Below are 18,744 nucleotides of genomic sequence, written 5' to 3' on the forward strand. Positions count from 1 at the left end.
CAAGAGAAAACGAGACCAAGCCGGTAAAGTACAAACTTTTAAGGCTCGACTTGTGGCAAAGGGTTATACCCAGAGAGAGGGAGTGGACTATGAAGAAACTTTCTCTCCCGTTGTCATGCTTAATTCGATTAGAATACTCGTATCCATTGTCACCTTTTATGACTATGAAATTTGGAAGATTGATATCAAGGCAACCTTTCTAAATGGCAATCTTGAAGAGAGTATCTATATTGCTCAACCAGAGGGTTTTATTGCACAGGGGTCAAGAACAAAAGGTTTGTAAGCTTAAAAAAAATCTATTTATTGGTTGAAACAAGCTTCTAGATCTTGGAATATAAGATTTGATACTACAATCAAATCTTATGGCTTTGAACAAAATGTTGACGAGCCTTGTGTTTACAAGAAGATCATCAATTCTACTATAACGTTCTTATTTTTATATGTCGATGATCTTCTACTCATTAGAAATGATGTAGGATATCTTACTGACGTCAAGCAATGGCTAGATACTCAATTCCAAATGAAAGATTTAGGAAATGCGCAGTATATTCTTGGGATCCAAATTTTTCGAAATCGCAAGATTAGGACACTAGCCATGTCTCAAGCATCTTATATAGACAAAATTTTGTCTAGATATAAAATGCAAAATTCCAAAAAGCGTCTGTTGCCTTTCAGACATGGAATTCATCTGTCAAAAGGACAATGTCCTAAGACACCTCAAGAAGTTGAGGATGTGAGAAATATTCCCTATGCCTCCGCAGTTGGAAGCCTGATGTATGCAATGTTGTGTACTAGACCTAACATAACCTACTCAGTAGGGATCGTCAGTAGATACCAGTCTAATCTTGGACGTGATCATTGGACTACCGTTAAGAACATCTTAAAGTATCTCAGGAGAACTAGGGACTACATGCTCGTGTATAGTGCTAAGGATCTGATCCTTATTGAATACACTGACTCTAACTTCCATACTGATAAAGATGCTAGAAAGTCTACATCTAGATCAGTGTTCACTCTTAATGGAGGAGCACTAGTGTTGAGAAGCGTAAAACAGACCTGTATAGCTGACTCCATAATGGAAGCTGAATACGTAGCTGCTTGCGAAGCAGCAAAAGAAGTAGTATGGGTGAGGAAATTCTTGACAGATTTGGAAGTTGTTCCAAATATGCATCTACCCATCACCTTGTATTGTGACAACAACGGTGCAGTTGCAAATTGAAAAGAACCTCGAAGCCATAAACGTGGAAAGCACATCGAACGCAAGTACCACCTTATCCGGGAAATCGTACACCATGGTGACGTTGTAGTGACCCAGATACCTTCTGAGCAAAACATTGCTGATCCTTTTACAAAAACCCTCACGAATAAAGTTTTTTTGGGTCATCTATAGAGTTTAGGTCTACGATGTTTCTAAACTAGGATAAGTGGGAGATTATGTTGGGCGTGAATGTCACACTCCCTCCCTAGCCTTAGCCCCCAAGATCTGGAAGGGAGCATGAGGGTACACTAGTAGTATTCCAAGACAACATTTAAATTTAACATTTCCCCTCTTATCTATTAAAGATTTTAACATGTTTACAATAATCTATCTAACATTCATACACATAGTTCAATTTCCTATATTCTTTATTACATGATTCGAGTCATGCCCTGAGAATTTACCAAGTCCTGGTGTGTTGGTGGTTAGTAGATTCCTTCTTGAATGCTCCACTTTGCTACCTTAGGGGGGGGGGGGGGTATAAGAAAACATTTGGAAGAGTGTGAGCTACTAAGCCCAGTGAGTGGTTCTTTTAGAATAATAATCACTTTGCAAAACATATTTTTGGGAAATCAATCACATAATCTATGCATGATCATGTGTAAATTCATTCAATTATCATCCTCCAGTTCCATGCTATACTTGGCATGTTCATATCATGGATATATTATCAATCATAACAAATTTTTATGGAAACTTTCCTATAATCCACTTTTCCCGCCAATGTGCACATCGACAATTCCTTTCCCGTTAGTCATGCTTAGGTAACTTGACTATATTTCCCGCCGGTCATCACCGACTATTATTTCCCACCGACCGAGGCCGACTGTATTTTCCCGCCAAACACCTTTTATTAAGCATGCTAACTTATGTAATATGGGTATAATCTTAGTTTTCATAGCAATTTCACAAGCAATATCATGGCAACAACATAACATCATAAGCATGCATTTGGCACTTACATATGCATTTATCCACATTTCAACGCAAAAAACTAAGTAAACACTCACTGTAAGCAAATTTTCCCACTAAAATCACCTTGAGAATACCTTCCCTACTCCAATTTAGCCAAAATCCCAAAATTAGCCTCTTTAGAGGTTATTTGGACCGTGGTAGGCAGCTGGGCTTGTGTTGCGCTGGGCGTGATGTGTCGCACGGGGGAGGCTGCTACGCTGGCTTGGCGCGTGGGATGCGTCGAGCGAGGTGCGCACGGACGAACGGATAGATGGACGCAGCACTGCGTGCGTGCAGGGTGTGGGTTGGCTGTGCGTTCGGTTGACTCAATGCCTTACCAACGTAACCTTTGTTTCTTTTGATCTCCAATCAACTTGTCAGCCTAATAACTCAAACGTAACTCTCTAAATATGCTCTCAACACATGATTTAGGTGATGGTATGAATAACTTCCTCTTGCCTAACCCCTCTATTTATAGCCATTCCAAACTCACCCCATAGTGACAACTCAACTACCATTTGTCTCACTTTGGAGCTGCCAACACTCAGCCTACCCAGCCCAGCCTTGAGTTGTTCTCATTTCAGCTTGCTAGCCAAAATCTCTTTTTTTGCATGAAATCTCCTTCACCCACCTCCTGCTTGAGGTAATAAGCCTTCAATTGAATGAAATCTCCTTTGTCCACCTCCTACTAGAATTTTGTGTGATCCTTCTTTTGCCACCTAAATCATTTAAATACTTCACATATTTCTCTGCTTAAATTTTTTAAGACTTATGCTCGTATACCATTGGCATCCTCCATTAAAGTTCTCCATTAATTAGCCTTACCTTTTATCCATAACGCATAGCAACTCACCCTTCCTTCATCAAAGTCCCACTTAGCCAACGCATGAGTTGGCCATCACCAATGCATAGGGTGGCTGCTCACCCTCGACGCATGGTTTACTAGGTGTGCTTGCTCGGCCTACTAAGCATAGACACACGGTGCTAACCATCACGCATGGGCGTGCTGCCTAGGTGCTTGTGCGCTGGGCTGCATAGGCACTCTCGGCCGTATAGGCACGCTCGGTCGCATAGGTGTGTCTTGTCGCATGGGCGTGCCTCATCGCATGGGCATGCGCTTGGCATAGCGCATCGACGCATGGCTGCTCAGTGGACTCGACAGCACTTCAACGCATAGGATGGCTTGCCTGCTTGCCCGTTTGATGCATAGGCAGGGCATTCGACATACACCATCGACGCATGTGCTGCGCGCTCGGCATACACCATCGATGCATGGGTTGCGCGCTTGATACACAGCCTGTGCGCTTGTTCTCGACACATGGCTGCGTGCTTGGTGCATGGCCTGTGCGCTTGGCTTCAACACATGGCCTGCGCGCCTAGCATGCTCACTCGACGCTTACCTTCTGCCCGTGTCCCAATGGCTCATGTATGCCCTTGTGTTTGTTGTATGCAACCCTTAGCCATTTTTCAAGTCTTCTTACTTCCATCCTCCATGCCTTCTTACGTCCAACATGTTTTAAGCCCTTCATAGGCGTTTAGATTTTTGGCCACCTTTTTGGGTAATTATGATGTTTTCCCCCTTTTGTTCCAATATCCTTACTTAGGATTTTTCTTCTCTACTTAACTTCCCACTTTAGATTTAATGTTAGGGTCTTACAGTGAATGCCCTAGTTTATTGTATTCATATGTTTATTGTACTCATATGTAATATTAATTTTTCACAGTTAAATTCAGCATCGTTTGATCCTACTAGGAGTTTTAGTCCAAGTGGGAGTTTGTTGGATTTTATGTCCTAAAACTCGTACTTTGTAATATCATATTCTTGTTCAATAAAGCAGTTATTGAAAATCTTTAGTAAATTTAAATTCTATATTCATGAATCCAATAAACAGGTTTCGAGGCTATTAAGTTTAAGTTTGAACTTTATGTAATGACATAAATGTGGATCAAGTTCAAATATATATAGCCAAAATGGTCTATAGTATATGAATGAGTTTGGGCGCCTTATTCTGGGGACACTATGAATGCGGCCCATTTTGTAGTTAGTACAAACGATGTGATCCTAAACCGTTCATGTGGAGACATGAAAATGGGGGCATCCTATGTAAAGAGTTTACATAAGACTGAACCATGAAATAGTCACTTTTACATTCTAAATGCCGTTTAATATATAAAACTGACTATTTCGTTAATTGATGACCTATGTCACTTAATCTTAATCCTGAGCTAACTATAAACTCCTGTTCACTCGGAATTATCCTTAGATCTGTATAAGTGAGGGCAGCTCATTATCGCCGACCCAATAAGCCTCCCATTTCAGGGGTAAGATCAGGTGGATAACTGGGAACATAGGGTGCAAGATGAAATTCACTCCTACCCGTTATAGGGATAGTAGATAGGTTGTTCCCTTTAGTACTGAAACCAGGACTTAAACAAGGGGCCCCACCCTCTCATTGGGCCGAGAGGGGTTCAGTTTATAGATTGGACCTTAAACCAATTGTTCATTTGAGGATAAGTGAAACTTAAGGAATAAGATGTAGTCTCGGGGGTAAAACGGTTTTGATGACCCAGTTGAGATTACGAACAACCTTTGAAGGATTAACTTACTAATCATGGTTATATCAAATGGGCACAAATATATCTATAGTGAGGGGAGTGCAACTACGGGATTATAGTGGAATGACCTGTTAGTTAACGAATGTTGATTAGCTCCGTCTAAATAGTTTAGCCAACTAATCTCGGATCGTTGGAGCCCATCATCTATAGGTCCATTAGGTTCCCCTACTAGCTCATATGGAATAAACTTAGAACAGTATGATAGAATAATTCGAATTGATCGAATTAGGTGAAGAGAGAGAAACCGACAAGTTTATGTTATACAATGATCGGTTTTTTAGTTTGACTTTGTCCCCCAAGACTTGGAAGGGAGCGTGAAGGTACACCAGTAGTATTCCAAGACAATATTTCAATTTAATGTTTCCCCCCTTATCTATTAAAGATTTCAACATGTTTACAATACTTTATCTAACTTTCATACACATAGTTCAATTTCCTATATTCTTTATTACATGATCCGAGCCGTGCCCTGAGAATTTACCAAGTCCTAGGTGTTGGTGGTTAGAGACTCCTTCTTGAATGCTCCGCTTTGGTACCTGGGGGGGGGGGGGGGTATAAGAAAACATTTGGAAGAGTGTGAGCTACTAAGCCCAGTGAGTGATTCTTTTAGAATAATAATCACTTTGTAAAACATATTTTTGGGAAATCAATCACATAATCACAATTCCAGTATAATTTATGCATGATCATGTGTACATTCATTCAATTATCAACTTCCAGTTCCATGTTATACGTGGCATGCTCATATCATGGACACATTATCAATCATAACAACTTTTTATGGAAACTTTCCTATAACCCACTTCCCGCCAATGTGCATATTGACAATTCTTTTCCTGCTAGTCATGCTTAGGTACTTGACTATATTTCCCGTCGGTCGTCACCGACTATTATTTTTCGCCGACCGAGGCCGACTATATTTTCCTGCCAAGCACCTTTTATTAAGCATGCTAACTTATGTAATCTGGGTATAATCTCAGTTTCCATAGCAATTTCACAAACAATATCATGGCAACAACATAACATCATAAGCATGAATTTGGCACTTACATATATCCACATATCAACGCATAAAACTAAGTAAACACTCATCGTTAGCAAGTTTTTCCACTAAAATCACCTTGACAATACCTTCCTGAGAATTCCTCCATATCAATGAAAATTCCTCAATTAATATTTGTTATATCAATAAATAATGGCAAACTAAACAAAATACTATTATATAATGAAAACACCAGCTTATCTTACCCCAGTTTAGCCAAAATACCAAAATTAGCCTCTTTAGAGGTTATTTGGACCACGGTAGGCAGCTGGGCATTGAGCAGTAGGCAGGGTGGGCGTGCTGTGCCGCATAGGGGACTGACGCATCTGGACATGCGTTGCATTGGGCGTGCGCTAGGCGTGATGCGTCGTACGAGGAAGGTAGCTGCGCTGGGCTGGCGCGTAGGATGCGTCGAGCGAGGCACACGTGGACGGACAGATGCAGCGCTGCGTGCGCGTAGAGTGTGTTCTGGCTGTGCGTCTGGCTGGCTTAATGCCTCACCAATGCAACCTTGTTTCTTTTGATCTTCAATCAACTTGGCAACCTAATAACTCAAACGTCACTCTCTAAATATGCTCTCAACACATAATTTAAGTGATGGTATGAATAAATTCCTCCTGCCCAACCCCTCTATTTATAGCCATCTCAATCTCACCCCATGTTGATAACTCAACTCCCATTTGTCACACTTTGGAGTTGCCAACACTCAGCCTACTAAGCCTAGCCTTGAGTTGTTCTCATTTCAACTTGCCAGCCAAAATCTTCTTGTTTTCATGAAATCTCCTCCACCCACCTCCTGTTTGGGGTGATAAGACTTCAATTGCATGAAATCTCCTTTAGCCACCTCCTACTAGAATTTTATGTGATCCTTCTTTTGCCACCTAAATTACTTAAATACTTCACATATTTCTCTACTTAAGTTGTTTAAGACATATGCTCGTATACCATTGGCATCCTCCCTTGAAGTTCTCTATCAATCAGCCTTACCCTTTATCCTTAACGCATAACAACTCACCCTTCCTTCATCAAAGTCCCACATAGCCAACGCATGAGTTGGCCATCACAAACGCATAGGATGGCCGCTCACCCTCGACGCATGGCTTGCTAGGTGGTGCTTGCTCAGCCTATTAAACATGGACGCATGGTGCTGACCATCAACGCACGGTGTGCTGCCTAGGTGCTTGCGCGCTTGGCTGCATAGGCATGCTCGGCCGCGTGGGCGTCTCGCCGCATTGGCGTGCCTCACCACATGGGCTTGCCTCGCCACATAAGCATGCGCTTGGCATAGCGCATGGTTGCTTGACAGACTCGGCAATGCTTTGACGCATAGGATGGCTTGCCCACTTGCCTGTTCGACGCATAGGTAGGGCGCTCGACATACACCATTGATGCATGGGCTGCGCACTCGACATACACCATCGACGCGTGGGCTGCGCGCTCGGCATACACCATCAACGCATGGGCTGTGCACTTGTCCTCGACGCATGGCTGCATGCTTGGCGCATGGCCTGTGCGCTTGGCTTCAACACATGGCTTGCGCACCTTGCATGCTCACTTCGATGCATGCTTGCTGCCCATGTCCGCATGGCTCATGTATGCCTTTGCATTGGTTGTATGCAACCCTTAGCCATTTTTCAAGTCTTCTTGCTTCCATCCTCCATGCCTTTTTGCATCGAACATGTTTTAAGCCCTTCATAGGCATTTAGATTTTTAGTCACCTTTTTGGATAATTTTTTATGTTTTTCTCCCTTTGCCCTACTATCCTTACTTAGGATTTTTCTATTTAACCTCCCACTTTAGATTTAGTGTTAGGGTCTTACATTATAGCCATTCCAAAATCACCCCCTTGTGACAACTCAACTCCCATTTGTCTCACTTTGGAGTTGCCAACACTTAGCCTACTCTAGCCTAGCCTTGAGTTGTTCTCACCTCAACATGCCAGCCAAAATTTCCTTTTTTGCATGAAATCTCCTTCACCCACCTCCTGCTTAGGGTGATAAGACCTTCATTGCATGAAATCTCCTTTGTCTACCTCCTACTAGAATTTTGTGTGAACCTCCTTTTGCCACCTAAATCACTTAAATACTTAAACATATTTCTCTACTTAAATTGTTTAACACTTATGATCATATAACTATTAGCATCTTCCCTTGGAGTTTTTTCATCAATTAGCCTTACCCTTTGTTCTTAATGCATAACAACTCACCTTTCCTTCATCAAAGTCCCAATTAGCCATCGCATGAGTCGGCCATCACCAACGCATAGGGTGGCTGCTCACCCTTGATGCATGGCTTGCTAGGCGTGCTTGCTCAGCCTACTAAGCATGGACGCACGATGCTGACCATTGACACATGGGTGTGCTACTTAGGCGCTTGCGTGCTTGGCCACATAGGCGCGTTCGACTGCATAGGTGCGTCTCGCCACATGGGCATGCGCTTGGCCTTGGCGCATGGCCTGTGCACTTAGCCTCAACGCATGGCCTGCGCGCCTATCTCACTCGATGCATGCCTCCAACGCATGCCCTACTTGTGCCCGCATGCTCTTGCATTTGTTGCATGCAAGCCCTTGGCCATTTTTCAAGTCTTCTTGCTTCCATCCTCCAAGCACTCTTGGGTTCAACATATTTAAGCCTTCCATATGCGTTTGGTCTTTTGGTCACCTTTTTGGATAATTTAGTATTAATGGTTTCCACTCTTTGCTCCAATATCCTTACTTAGGATTTTTCTTCTCTATTTAACCTCCCACTTTAGATTTAGTGTTAGGGCCTTACACGTTAAGAACATCTTAAAGTATCTCAGGAGAACTAGGGACTACATGCTCGTGTATAGTGCTAAGGATCTGATCCTTACTGGATACACTGACTCTGATTTCCAAACTGATAAAGATGCTAGAAAGTCTACATCTAGATCAGTGTTCACTCTTAATGGAGGAGCAGTTGTGTGGAGAAGCGTAAAACAGACCTGTATAACTGACTCCACAATGGAAGCTGAATACATAGCTGCTTGCAAAGTAGCAAAAGAAGTAGTATGGCTAAGGAAATTCTTGACAGATTTGGAAGTTGTTCCAAATATGCATCTACCCATCATCTTGTATTGTGACAACAGCGATGCAATTGCAAATTCAAAAGAAACTCGAAGCCATAAACGGGGAAAGCACATCGAACACAAGTACCACCTTATCCGAGAAATCGTACATCGTGGTGACGTTGTAGTGACCCAGATACCTTCTGAGCAAAACATTGCTGATCCTTTTGCAAAAACCCTCACGGCTAAAGTTTTTTAGGGTCACCTATAGAGTTTAGGTCTACGGTGTTTCTAAACTAGGACAAGTGGGAGATTATGTTGGGCGTGAATGCCCTAGTTTATTGTATTCATATGTTTATTGTACTCATATGTATTATTAATTTCTCACAATTAAATTCAGCATCATTTGATCCTACTAGGAGTTTTAGTCCAAGTGGGAGTTTGTTGGATTTTATGTCCTAAAACTCGTAGTTTGTAATATCATATTCTTTTTGAATAAAACAGTTATTGAAAATCTTTAGTAAATTTAAATTCTATATTCATGAATTCAATAAAGTAAGGTTCCGAGGCTATTAAGTTTAAGTTTGAACTTTATGTAGTAACATAAATGTGGATCAAATTCAAATATATATAGCCAAAATGGTCTATAGTATATGAATGAGGTTGGGCGCCTTATTTGGGGAACACTATGGATGCAGCCCATTTTGTAGTTAGTACAAACGATGTGATCCTAAACCATTCATGTGGAGACATGAAAATCGGGGCATCCTATGTAAATAGTTTTCATAAGACTAAACCATGAAATAGTCACTTTTACGTTCTAAATGCCTTTTAATGTATAAAACTGACTATTTCGTTAATTGATGACCTAGGTAACTTAATCTTAATCCTGAGCTAACTATGAACTCCTGTTCACTCGGAATTATCCTTAGATCTTCATAGGTGAGGGCAGCTCATTATCGCAGACCCAATAAGCCTCCCATTTCAGGGGTAAGATTAGGTGGATAGCTGGGAACATAGGGTGCAAGATGAAATTCACTCCTACCCGTTATAGGGATAGTAGATAGGTTGTTCCCTTTAGTATTAAATCCAGGTCTTGAACAAAGGGCCCTACCCTCTCCTTGGCCCGAGAGGGGTTCGGTTTATAGGTTGGACCTTAAACCAATTGTTCATTAGAGAATCAGTGAAACTTAAAGATTAACTTACTAATCATGGTTATATCAAATGGACACATATATATCTATAGTGAGAGGAGTGTAACTACGGGACTATAGTGGAATGACCCGTTAGTTAACGAATGTTGATTAGCTCCGTCTAAAGAGTTTAGCCAGCTAATCTCAGATCGTTGGAGCCCATGATCTATAGGTTCATTAGGTTCCCCTACTAGCTCATATGGAATAAACTTACAACAGTATGATAGAATAATTCGAATTTTTCGAATTAGGTGAAGAGAGAGAAACCGACAAGTTTATGTGATACAATGATCGGTTTTTTAGTTTAGAGATACAACTTTAATATTTAAATGTGATTTAAATATCAATAATATTAATACGTTCATATTCGGAAGCTCGAAAATAATGGAAATGGTCAAAGATGTAAAAAGGCAAAGAGTTGACTTTTGACTTTGAAAAGTCAAACTTTGATCGACCTTATATTCAATTGTGATTTGAATTTCAAGAAAATGAATGCGGATTCATGCTCGGAAGGACAAAATTAGTCAACACGGAAAAAATCATAAAAAGTCAAAATATTGACTTTTTGGTCAAAGTTAGTGGAAAAATTCAAGCTTTTGTTGGATAATTCCACTAAGAAAATAGTGGGCTAGGTGTTGACTTATAGTGGAGACATTAAGCCTACTTAGATAGTGGATTCTAGGTGTTGAGTTTTTGTGAAGTTTTTTCATGCAATTTTGCATGGTCCTTTTCTATAAATATGGGCTTGTGTTTTTGGATTAAAAACTTTTGGAAATTTTGCAAAATTAGTTTTTAAAATTGGGCTAAAAAAAAACCAAACCCAGCCTAATTTCACTATACTATTTCCATCTTTTTTTCTCTCTCTCGGGTTCTTCATCCATCGGGTCCCACAATCCGGTTCTGAGTCCAGAGGATAGTAGGTCAGCTCTAGTGGTTGTCCGGTTCGTGTTCGAGTGGAGATAGACGAGTTTTGGGAGCTTCAAAGGTATTATTTCAATATAACCCTGAATTAATTCTTTTAGGGTTGCATGTTTATTTTGGGCAATTAGAGTAAAATTGTTTCACATTTCTGCTGTACATGCCGACTTTTCCATCAGGGCGATCTTCCGGCATCTCGGCTCTTCTCTTGCTCCGCCTAAAAATAAAAAAGGAAACTATGGACAAGGTTGTTCTAACTATGGAGAAAATTATCTAAGTATCCAAACTGCTGAACTGGTTGAACTGGATAAATCGAACCCCTTTTCTAAAGCATTCCTTCTGTATTTATAGAGCTTCGGGGTGAAAGGCGTCTTCTCTCTTATGATTGTACAGATGGGAATGCTTTAATTCTCTGACTGATGCATCGAATATTTTTCACCGAAAAGCTGAGTGTACTTGTTATCGTTAGCGGCTTGTCAACTTAATTTTCATTCGACCGTCATCAGCTTTCTGTCCCATCGTGATTAATTATGCCTTTCACCTAGATGCGCCCACTAAGTTGCGCCCTCTATGCGGAAATCCTACTTGAGCAGATGTTTGCAAACACAAATCACTGTAAAGCCTTGCGGTAATGCTGCGCTCGTCCGTTGATTTCTTGTGATTGCACTTTTCACCTTGCGTCAACGCATATTCTGCATAAAAATACAAAAATTAAATTTTTATATGCGATGAACGCATGCAACCGGAATGTTATGAACTTAATGCTTTTTGGATGCAATCTAACATATTTTATCAACGTAAGCCAACATTGTTTAAGAACTTAGCACTGTAATAACGTCCATTTCTGCCCGTTATCATACCCCAAAATTTAAACAATGCTTGTCCTCAAGCATAAGCTAAAGATTTCCTTTAGCAAGTCGACCGTAATTCTCTTTTCCTAGATTTCTCAAGGATACTTCATTCAAATCCTATACACCAAAATTTCTTTAAGTCTTATTCAAGTCTCCTCTTAAAATATTTCTAAGACCTAGGGACCGCAAGTTTAACCTTAAAAAAGGACTTTACTAGATTCTGGGACATCGCATGATTTATTTCAAAAAAAAAAAAAAAAAAAAAAAAACTTTTTCCACTGGGGTGTCAAATGATTTTTATCCTTGCATATTTCTTGACATTACTATTTTTTTTCTGACCTTGCGCTGATCCAAGTGCCTTACCTTCATTTTGGCTTGCCCCCACGTCCAACTACGAGCAATGCACTGTTTCTCAAACTAAACTCATACCTACTTTGCAGCGGATTTGCGGTCATTTATGTATGCGTTGATCCTGGCGACTTACTTTCGTTTTGGCTTGCCCCTACGTGTGTCATGCGGACATCCAACTAAGGGTAAGTGCCCTTCACAACTTAACTCTTATCAACATGGGTTTCCCCATTGTGTTGATAGTGGAGTTGTTATTCTCATAATTTTTTTTATAAAGCTAAAAATAGCAAGGTTGAAAAATAAATACCTCACCCCAAAATTTAAAATGCAGCAATGTCCTCATTTCCAAAAGATTGAAAGAAGTTATGCGATGTTCTTAGAAAACTTCGTAAAGAGAGTTTGAAAGAAAGCTAGCAGACGACTAATTTCTAAAAATATTTCATGAGGTGACTTTTCTAAGATTAAGTTGATTCTAGTATATATGAAAAAATAGAAGCACGTGTTTCATCATTGACATCATAATTGGCAAAGAGACAACATGCGGTGACTTACTAAATTTATCAATGTTAAATGATTGCGGTAATCAAAGAGGATGCGGTGATAAAATTTTCAAAGTTAAAATGCAATGTGATAGTGCAGAATTTGGAATAAAGTTAAGGAAGAATACAACTCCCAAATTTGCGCTATCGCCCGCATTGTTTGTGGACACATCCTGCTTTGCGGCCATCTTTTTTCTTTAGATTGCGGTGACGAAATAAGATAAGTTGCTCGTCGTGTGGCACCTCCGCACTTGTTCGCCTCGATCATTTGCAAGAAAAACATTGAAAGGGTCAAATAATTTTAAACAAAAAAAAAATCTTTTACCGCAATCATTCAACACGATCGCTTTTTTTTATTATTATTATTTTATGTTATTTGTTTTACATAAAGAAAAGTGTAGATAGATAATCAATAACAACAAAGTAATTGTGATAATAGATAATAACGAGTATGACGAAAGTTCATGAAGTATTGATGCAGGAAAAAGGATATTCAAAAGAGTTGCATCCCTGATGAGGTTGAGTTATATAGTAACTCAGGGACTGCTTATTCCAAGCTGGTCTTTTCACGTCCACGGTGGCTTTTCTCTCTTTTCTTTGTCCTCTGGGATCTTGACTGCCTTAATCTGGAGTTTTTCCCCATGAATGTTCATTACGATCTCCCCCTTACACACATCAATTTGAGTGCGACCCGTCGAAAGGAATGGTCGTCCTAATATGATGGGTGCATCTTCGTCTGCTTTATAATCCAAAATGAGGAATTCTGCCGTCAAGATGAATTTATCAATTGAGATTGTGGCATTTTTCAACTCTTCTTTAGGATGTATTCGGGATCTGTCCGCAAGTAGGAGAGTTTTTGTTGTGGGCGTGAGTGTACCAATACTCAATCGTTTGAAGATTGATAGGGGCATTATGTTTATACTCACCCCAAGATCACATAGTACTTGGCCACTGTAGATCCCTCCAATGGAGCATGGTATCGTGAAGATTCCTAGGTCGCCCATTTTTGGTGGGATCATAGCATTTTGCGTTATTGCCACTGTTGTGATCTTGTCTTCATCATTTTGTTTCTCTTTCAATCTTTGTGGAGTTGCTAGTGGTTGGACTTCTTCTGTCTCAAGATTTGGAGGCTTGAGGGTGGATGCAACTTCGGGGTTCATTTTCTTGGGCTTTTCCGAACTATAGGTCAACGGGTCCTTGGTTTTCTCGGCATTCAAGTTGGTTGCAATGGGTTCCCCCTTACTTTCGTAGTCATTTTGTCGCTTAGCACGGAGACTGCTAAGCATTGTTCCTTCCCAGTACCCTCAGCGTTGTGAGGAAGCTTAGTTGAGCTCGGCAACGCTTCTTGTGGTCTTATTTTCAGCTCGCCCGCAATTTATCCCAACTCAATTTCGAGATTTCGAATGAACGTTGCTTGATTCTGAAGCACTGATTCGTTTTTCTCAATGTACTACTTCAAAAATCTGGGTGGCCATCCTTTTTGCGCCACTGGTTGGAAGCTTTGTTGTTGATTTTTCCATGCAAAAGTTGGGTGGTTTCTCCACTCAGGGTTATGTGTATCAGAATAGGGATTGTTCTTTATGAAGCACACTGACTGCGGGTTTGTTGGGCATTCTTCCATCGAATGAGTGTCTCCGCAAATGACACAGCTTGTGGTCGTTTGGGCAATTGCGTTGACCTGCCCTTTCTCCGCTCCCGTGTTATTAATTGCGATGCCTTGAATCAAACTCATCATCGTAGTCATCTGGTTTTGTAGAGATGCAATGGCCCCGTTGTTTGCGTCATTATCTTTAATTTTGAATCTTTGATTGATTTCCCGCCAATCCTCGTGATTTTTGGAAATGCGATCAAGTATACTCTTTGCCTCCTCATATGTTTTGTCAAGCAAACCACCAGCTGTTGCCGCATTGGCAGCGGTCTGCGAAGAGGGATTCAGTCCTTGGTAAAAAATCTCCATCTACAGGCAGTCTGGCAAGCCATTATGTGGACAGTCTCTTACCAGCCGCTTGAACCTCGCCCAAGCATCGCTGAGCGATTCATCATCTTCTTGTTCAAAATTTGTTATTAATTTCCTTCTCCTAGCATTCTCGGTTGGTGGGAAATACTTCTTCATAAACTTTTCGACGACTTGTTCCCACGAGGTTATCTCCCCCGGTTCGAGAGAATATGCCCATTTTCTTGCTTGATCGCATAAGGAAAATGGGAACAGAGTGAGTCGAACTTTCTCGGTGGAGATATTCGGGAACATAAAAGTGTTGCAGATTTTTATGGAGCTTTAGAGGTAGACGTGCAGGTCCTCACCACGCCTTCCTCCAAACTGCCAAGCAGCCTGGATCATCTGCAACATTAACGACTTCATTTCAAACCTCGATCCATCTAATGCTGGCCTCATGATTCCTGGAGAGAAATCGTAGAGGTTGGGTGACGCATAGTCCCAATGGGTCTATTGCGGTCATTCGCCAGAAGGATGGGGTTAGCCATTATCTTGTTTGCGTTTGCAACCCTTTCTTCTGGTTGTTTTGCCATTCTTGGTGTTCTCTCTTGTTGTTGGCGGTTGTCTCTTAGTCTTTGTTGAAATGTTCTCTCAATCTTCGAGTCGTAATTTGCCAGAGATTGAGAGTCTGCAAAGAAATCAGAAAAATTACCGTAAGCACACTGATTTGCCAAAGTCCCCAGCAACGACACCAAAAAATTGATGCGTGTTCTGTACGTGCATCAGTACCATCTCCCCCTTGTCGTTCTCCACAATTTTCATGCCGATCTTTTTTAGAACTACATGAATAGGAGTTGGTAATATCAGCTATCAGGAAATGGGTAAATAATTTCGGCTTCATTAAGCTTGATAATTTCCTTGAGAATGACGTCTTCAAGTTGGGGTTAAGCCTTATAAGGTGTTGAACTATGGGCTTGGCTCCTTCATCAAGAGTTATTCTATGCATGCAAAGGGAAGGGCTCACTCCCTTGAGATCATCAAGAGTCCACCCAATGGCCTCCTTATAAGTCTTCAGGGTCTCAACTAAAGATTCCCCTTGGGCAGGCATCAACTCCCTGGAGATTATGACTGAAAGGGTGTTCTCTTTGCCTAGGTACACATATTTCAAATGGCTATGGAGAGCCTTCAACTCGGTCCTTTGTACCTGTAAATCACAAATATCAAAGTCAGAAAGAGATAAATCATGAGAATTATGCGAATCTAGATTAATACATGGAGCAATCAACATGTTGAATCATCATCATCATCATGCAACACAATATCATCTATTACATCATGCGCCTCAATCATACACAGGGACAAATATTCCTCGGGAAATTTGATGGCAAAATACATGTTAAAAGAAACTACTTCCCCATAAAATTCTACATAAAGACATCTCTTGCCAACATTTATTTTTGTCTTTGCACTTTTCATAAAGGGTCTTCCTAGATAAATTATAGAAAAAGAAGGAGAATAAATTTCATCCATTTTTAATATATAGAAATCAACTGGAAAAATCAAATCCTTAACTTGCAATAATACATCCTCAAGTATCTCTAAGGGCTGGATATAAGATCTATCAGCTAATTGGATTCACACAACAGTTTTTTGTAAATCATTTAACTTGAGATCCTCATATACATGATAGGGCATGATTTAATAGAGGCTCCTAGATCAAGCATGGCATGGCGAATGACTCTCTTATGAATAATGTAAGGTAAAGTTAACATACCTGGGTCTCGACATTTTTTGGGTATATTATGTTTTAGTAGAGTCGATACATTCTTACTTTCCACAACCTATTCCTTATCCTTGCCTGTCCTCTTCTTGGTGCATAGCTCCTTGAGGAATTTAGCATACATGGGGATCTGCTGGATCACATTCAAGAGAGGAATGTTTATCTGAACCTTTTTTAACATCTCAATCAACCCATCGTCCCTATGTTCTTGTTTTGGTCTTGCCAGCCTACTAGGAAGCGGGGCTATAGGAATATAAAATTCAACAAAAGGTAAAGGAAGAGTACTTACCTTAGGGGTGGATGCGTGTGTCTTTGATTTACCCTAATTATTCTCAGCTTTTTCGTTTGACTTACGAGGTAGAGATGGGTTACCTGAAGAGGTCGTAAGCGATGGAAGCTCCTTACGACTCTTGAGTGTGATGGCACTCATATTGGCGTGGTCTGGTTGGGCAGATAGCTTCTGCAAACCCTTATTCTCTATTCGACTCACTGTAGCAGCTAACTGTGTGACCCGAGTGCCTAGATTGGCCATACTCGCTTTGATTTCTTGCTGATATTCCTTGGTGTCATGTGATAACTGGAGAGAGTCCTTTTGTAGCTGCTGGATTTCCTGTTGAAATTTAAGGGAATTGTCAGCCAAAGATTTGATGATGTCTTCTAAAGACATACCTGAGGAAGATGACGATGGTTGATTGGAATGATTGGAACTGTCTTGCCAGTCCTTGGCCTTGACCTCTTTATTTGAGGTTAGGGTGATCACGCCAGCCTTGATTGTATACTATGGCATGAGGGTCGTACTTCCTTCTGTAACCCCCAGCTGAGTTGACTTGGTCTAGAGGACATGCTTTAGAGGCGTGTCCTATTATTCCGTAGGCTCCACAAGCTTTTACCTAAGTGACACCTCCCTGGGCCATCTGTGTTACAAGTGAAGTTAAGTTCGAAATTTGAGTTTTTAATTTCTTAACCTCAGAATTAACAATTAAATCAAATTTAATAGCCCTAATTCTAGAATTTTGGTTGTTTTCTGCCATGCGTTAGATCAATTCCTAGGCCTCTCTGAGTGTCTTGTCAATAAGAGCACCTACAACTGCTGAGTCAATGGAGTTCCTGTCATTTGTAAGCAAACAACTATAGAAGTATTAGATCAGTAATGTTGTGGTGTATGTCCTAAAATTCACAGTTTGTAAAGTTAAACATATTCTTTTATCAATAAAGATGTTATTAAACATTTCTTCAATAAAGTTGTTATTTAAATCTATAAATTCCATTTGTAAAGTCTAAATCCAATAAACTAAGATCCATGTCTATTGCATGAATACTTGAACTTTATGTACAGATATAAAGATGGATCAAGTTCGAGTAAATAGCCGAACAAGGTTGGGTGCCTTATTCTGTTAACATTATTGGATGCAACCCACTTTGTAGTTGTTACAATTTGTTGTAAAGGTGCTACAAACAAAGTGATCTTGATTCGTTCATATATTGAAATGAGGAGTGGGGGCATCCTTGTTGGGATTGATGCTGGTGACTAAAATTTATAATAATGTTCTTTATCTAACTCTAACGCATGGCTTGTGAATGAAATGAATGATGTGTTATATGCACTCAAGTGTTTTACGATAAAGACATTTTATGCGATACTACGTTCTAAGTGTATGTGTTGATAGTGATATGCTCGTAGTATGCGATGAAGTAGTGCGTGTCACAAATTTCCTTGTGCTAAAACCAAGTATAATTCCATCCCAAGTTTCTCAGAGTGATCCGAGGTCGAACACAGGGATTGTTGTTGTTAGATGCGACACTCACGTGATACATGCGACCGATTTTAATAATAAATAAAGAATTTTGGTTTGTATAGAAATGTAAATTGCGTTGAAGTAAATTTGCATTGATAAAGTAAAATGCGTTGTAAAGTAAAGATGCGTTGATAAAGTAGATTCCTAACTACTATGATACATGATACATGATACATGATATAGGGGTCCAGGATTGACCGTGAAGTTGTACAAAAGAATTGATGAATGCGATGGTAAGTCTTATGAATGAGGCAGAAAGAGAAAGAGTAAAAAGTAAAACATCGCAAGTTCGTCAATTGCACTAAGGACGCAACTAAGGTTCTGCTTTCCCTTGGCATACACCTTTCTGTGATCGGCCGCGTTCCCATATGCCTATGGTGAAACAGAGATGAACGTGATGAACGCAAGTTTGTTTCCATCTTTGGAAATACTTCTCGCTTTAGTTAATGCATTCTTCCAACCTTTTCTCGATAGGCGGAATAACATCTTCACT

At 40.4% G+C, this 18,744-nt stretch overlaps 1 non-coding gene across 1 annotated transcript; it reads left to right on the forward strand.

The window, feature by feature from the left end:
- Positions 1–14,715: 14,715 nt before the first annotated feature.
- LOC120068606 (small nucleolar RNA R71) lies at positions 14,716–14,822 on the forward strand. The gene has a single exon (XR_005479244.1). It is a non-coding gene; the product is annotated as a small nucleolar RNA R71 (small nucleolar RNA).
- The last annotated feature ends 3,922 nt before the right edge of the window (positions 14,823–18,744 follow it).

This window comes from Benincasa hispida, chromosome 12 (genome assembly GCF_027475165.1).
Source record: "Benincasa hispida cultivar pf3 chromosome 12, pf3_genome.v1.1, whole genome shotgun sequence".
NCBI lineage: Eukaryota > Viridiplantae > Streptophyta > Magnoliopsida > Cucurbitales > Cucurbitaceae > Benincasa > Benincasa hispida.